Source organism: Lactuca virosa, chromosome 8, assembly GCF_052849685.1.
Source record: "Lactuca virosa cultivar CGN04683 chromosome 8, Lactuca_virosa_CGN04683_v6, whole genome shotgun sequence".
In the NCBI taxonomy this organism is placed as follows: Eukaryota; Viridiplantae; Streptophyta; class Magnoliopsida; order Asterales; family Asteraceae; genus Lactuca; species Lactuca virosa.
In genome coordinates this window covers 135,402,428-135,407,908 of record NC_136433.1, presented here as the reverse complement: position 1 = coordinate 135,407,908, position 5,481 = coordinate 135,402,428, and positions in this window count along the sequence as shown.

Genomic DNA, 5,481 nt, shown 5'->3' with positions numbered 1-5,481 from the left:
TATAAGGAACCGACAGTGAGAGTGGAAGTTCCTAACATGATTTGTAGTATGTGAGTTTGAATGTTCTTTGGTTATTCTATGGATTAGAGTGATACTGCACAAAAGTTGCTTTCTTTGTGCTTTATGGAACTCTTAAGTGATGTGAGTTAGCTATTAAGTGAATATGTTAAGTCACATGTGACAAAGGTTGAACAATCTCAGAGTGATGGATTTGACCCTACTGCGTAGCTCTTGTTTGAGTCTAACCATTGTAGGGATGGGTCCTTTACTCAAAGGATTATCTAAGTTTTGTTGCATGTTATTGTACTCGTGAGGTAGTTAACACGTTATGGGGAGTTCTTCAGCAGCTGATGGTAGGGTGAGGTCGGAAAGCCTAGGAAAGCCTAGGAAAGCCTAGGAAGTGCTTAAGTGGGTTTAGTTGCGATGTTTAGTGAGAATTTGGAGTATCATTTTGAGAAGGTGACTTAGAGGATTCTGGATGATTCTTGAGGAAAGTATGGATAGGTGTGGAAGGTAGTATTGGGCCCGTACTACCGAAAGCTCATGATCCATACTCGAATCAGGGAGAGTCTTGGAGAATCTAAGAAGCCTGTGGGATGAGGATTCTTGGGTATGTTCTGATCATTTGCATGGTTGATTTTAAGAATGGTGACGAGCACTCAGGAAGGAGGTTCAGTTTCGGGTTCAGTCTCAGGTGCAGGTACTAAGTTGATCGATGAGCGGATGTGGGAGTTCATCTCGTCGGAGATTACCCGCGATATTTTGGAGCAGACTCCTGTGATCTTTGGTTCGGCCAAGGAGGGGATTTTGGAACTCTTGGATTATCGTCTCGGGGATTTTCGGACTGAGATTGTAGCAAGACACTTGGGGGCCCATCAGGAGATTAAGTCTTATGGAGCTCTAGAATCCTTCGAGAAGGAGGATCCTACTGCTAGCTCTTGTCGTGAGGCGTCGGAGGTGGGTTATGCATCATGCCTTCCAGAAGATCGATCCCATGATTGGATTGCCACCGCGGTTTTGCGAGCTTTACGCGAGGAGTTACCCAACATCATTGGTCGTGCCACTGATAGATTTGTCGCCAAGCTCGAGGATCGGATCTTGGTTGTTCAGGCGGTTCATGGGATGGTCGATGTGAATCAGGAGCATGAGATTGGTTCGGAGAGGCTACTGGGGAAGAGGAGGTGAACTCATGGTCCGACTCGGCTAACAACATCTGAGCAGTTGGATGTAGCCATATCTAGCGTTAGAGACCTGAGGGACCATGATGTTTACACGAAGGATGAAGGAGCACATGAGCGTGTGTGCGCAAGTCTAAATGTGGAAGGTGCGGATGGAAGGGCCACATCCGCCAAGAATGCACCCTGGAGGTAGAATTGTGTCATCGTTGTCATCAGCCTGGCCATATCAGGGCGAATTTCCCACGCTTAGTGGTTGGGGCAGCTCGGGTTCCATCGCAGGTGCTTTGGCAGGAAGGGGAAGTAGAACCATGAGACGCTTCGGGTATGTATTATATTCTTCTCTTTCAATTTTTAATCTTTATGCTTATAATTCCATGTTGGCTTATGTGTGAAATGTTATGCCCTGATTACCTAAGAATGGAAGCACCTGTATGAGTAATATAGTTAGTTTAGCCGGAAAGTTGTCATATGCCATTTTTTTGGCATACCAAGAGTTATTAGTGGGGCGTGTCTTGCTGAGTTGGGTTCGGTTCATTCGGTTGTTGTTTCGGTTCTTTGATGGGGTTAATTCAGGGGTATTGCTTGGAATATCTATGGTCGAATCAGCAAGAGTTGTTCATCAGCAGAGTCAGAGTTCAGAAGTGTTAGCATTTGTTCAGGTAGGATCGACAGCCGTCTATGGAAGGACCTTTGGGTCCAAATCACTATCGTTGCTAGGGAAGGAGCGGTAGCAAGAAGATCAAGGTGGCAATTGCATGGGTTGTTTGGTCATTGGATGTGCCAAGGGAATTTCATAATCACGAAGAATGAAGATGGTTAGAATGTAGAGATTCTCCTAGCAACGGGAAGTTGGAGTGAAGTTTCGCCAGTTCCGGTCAAGGGTTATAGTCTTTGTCACCATCATAAAGGACTTAAGGATTTGGTGTTGTATCATGGGAAGTGATTGGGATTATCGGTCTTTTCGAGATTTCGGGGTGTATTCATCTGGATTTAAGAGTTGTGCAATCATCGAGATTGGATAGTAATGGAGCACTGGTATTTGTAAGCTCAGGATGTCGACAATTTGACTCGTAAGGTTGCGAGATGGATTAGAAATCCATCAAATATTATGGATTTAAAGGATGCAGTCGAGCCCAAGTGTGGGAGAATCTTTGGTCTAAAGGATTGCACAAGGAAGGATATTCGGATTTCCTTGCAGCTATATGGACGTATGACGGGTATGTGGATGGATCCAGGTCGAGGGTGGTGTTAGGGCCACTTTGCCTGTTCGTGGCTAATAAAGGCTTTGGGGCTCGAAGCATGACCCAAACACCTGAATAGGATATAGTTGGATGTGGGTTCGACTCAGGTCTGTTTTGGTCGGTTTGGTAGAGGTGTGGTAAAACCATGGGCGGTGACCAAGAGGGAATTGAAATGTCGTAAGACTACAGGGTGGCCGTAGCATTCACCAGGATATTAGACGGTTGTGGAAATGTTGTAAGTCTGCAATGGGATCGTAGTATTCTCCAGATTGAGATAGACCATCGTTGGAATGGTCGTTGGTATAAAGGAGGATCAGTTTATGCCTTGGGCAAGGCGGATAGTATTGTCGGAGAGCATTTCTCTGTTATAGGAGGATGACCATTGGGGTCCGAGGCAAGGTTGGGCTTGTCTTGCTCTCGATCGGGTGAGACCCGTGGTTGTGTCCTGTTCATTGGTATAGACTGGGTGAGACCCATGGGCGAGGCCCGTATGATTATGGCAGTGCAAGGGGGAGCTAGTAGATACCGACTGGGTCAAAGTATTGGATCATGGTTTTAGTGGGATGATTATATGGTTAGTGAGTGACATAGAGTGAGGCATAAGCTACGGTAGCCTTATCATTTGGACTCTCAGGAACCTGGTGGCTGGACCAGGTGCGAGGCTAGCAGTCTCAGCGGTGGTTTGGGGATTTTTTATCTTGGTTTAGTGAATGGTTGTTGTGAACCAGAAGATTTAGGGTGAACTTCAAGTTTAATCCTTGGATCTCAGGTTATGAGTTATGTGTGACAACCCGAAATTTCTATTCTGTACAACCATTCACAACAATAGAAGTCAGAACTGTTTATGCTAACTGTTAAGCTTTCTGGAGTCAGTTTAAGTGTTTAAAGCTTAGTACTTTAGGAGATAAATGGAGAGAGGATACCCTAGGGTTTATTGTGCAGCAATAAAGTCTCAAAACTTCAAGAGTTTGGAGTTTACGGCCCAAACATGGTGTTTATGGCCGTAAACCCCAAGGGGTATAAATATGACACTTAGTCATATTTATCACTTTTTCACACTTTCAAGAACTAGAACTCGAAATCCTCTCAAGTATCATCCGATTTTCCTTCTTGATCTTCAACTTTGTAAGTGTTTCTTTCCCTAATTAGTTGATATCTTACTTGATCTAGTGATCTTACATGATTTCATCCGTGAAATCATTCCACTTGTGTAGATCTTCAAGTGTTCTTAGTTTCACCAAGAACACACACTAGTGTTCTTGGACTTTTAACACCCTTTCAAGCTCCTTTATTGTAAGTACTCTTACCCTAGTGTGTTATAAGGCTTGTTACACTTCTTAATCAACTAGTAAACACAAAGAAACACAAGATCAAAGGTGTTTACGGTCCAAACATGTTCTTGGACCGTAAACCCTAATGAAAGGGCCATTATGTGCCCTAGTCCCTTACCAAGCCTTGGATACTAGTCTAGATCACATCCTTGAAGTGTATAGCACCTTAAACATCGAAAACATCAAGGACCATTAGAGTTTACGGCCATAACCTCATGGAGAAATGGTCCATGGGTCGTAAACTCTACAAAGAGGTGAAATGTTGCCACAATCACTTCCTAAGGCTTAGACTTGAAGTAAGGGTGCTTCATTATGACTTTTAGGACTTCAAAACACAGAATGGTAGATGTACCATGGGTTTACGGCCGTAAACTCATGGGTTTACGACCGTAAACTCCATGAGAATTGGTCCCAAAACCATAAACTCCAAAAAAGTTTACCCTTAGACCTTAAACTCAAATGCAAGGCCCTACAACCCTTAGATGCAATCCTTAGTACTTATAACACTTGAATCAAGGTGTTTTTCATGTCCTAGGGTGTCTTAACTTGATTAATTAGTTGTTAAATGACTAATTGGATACATATATGTGTTATTATATGTTAACTAGGATCCTTGTGTGTGTTCAAGTCTTCAGTTGACACTTAGCATCCTATAACATTCGTTCATCCAAACCACTCACTACAGGTGAGTTCATACCTCCTTAATTAACCTTTTAAATGTTTTTAAATGCTTTTATGGGGGGGGGGGATACAAATTGATCTATTATAGCTATTATATCAATCACATGTGATTAATAACTACCAAACAAGTGGATTTCTTACTTTTCAAATTGTTTTTGTTACTAAACTCTGTTACATGTCAAATACTTTTACTAAACTCTGTTACATGTCAAATACTTTTACTAAACTCTTTTACATGTCAAATACTTTTATTAAACTCTTTTAAACTTATATTCTATAAATTGTGTATCTATATAGATATAGTTATAAAAGTAGGATTGAAAGGACTTAGGACTTATAGCTCACCCTACCTCCTGTTCCTCGTTTGGTTGTGGACTTAGGGTATCAGTTATTTGTCCGAAGGTCGTTTGAATCCTAGTTATATATTATGTATATGTATATAGATATAAAAGTTCCTTCTTTCTATTCAATACCTTTGGGTAGCAAAGGTATACAAACATGTTCATACATACAAACATCATTACTAGTAAACTATTATAGGTATAGTTTAGGAATTTACTAATACTATTACTAGAACAATGAAACATACAAGGAGTCAGTTCATACATACATGCTAGACAGAGAGAGAACACACAATACATCTAGTACACACTATACATTACAATACAGCTAGTACATATTATACATTATACTAGGGAACATACTATTGTGAAAAACAGAGAGAACATACATACTAGACAGAGAGAGAACATACAATACAGCTAGTACATACAAGTATATTACACAGTTATGTGAGCCACGTAACGGGGCATGGCATCACCTGTCATGGCTCGTTTTGTATCCAGAATCTCCTTAAATGGAGAGCATTGAGTTTGTGTATAGATCTATACTGGATTGACTATCCTACACCTTGCTGCTCGCTACAGTGGGACTTGCAAGTCTACGGGTGCCAAACGTCATTCCTTCCGATGTCTTACATCGTCGTGTTACTAGTCGGTAGTATGGTACAGACCGATCACATAATAATTTAAATGACAAATGGTTTAAGGT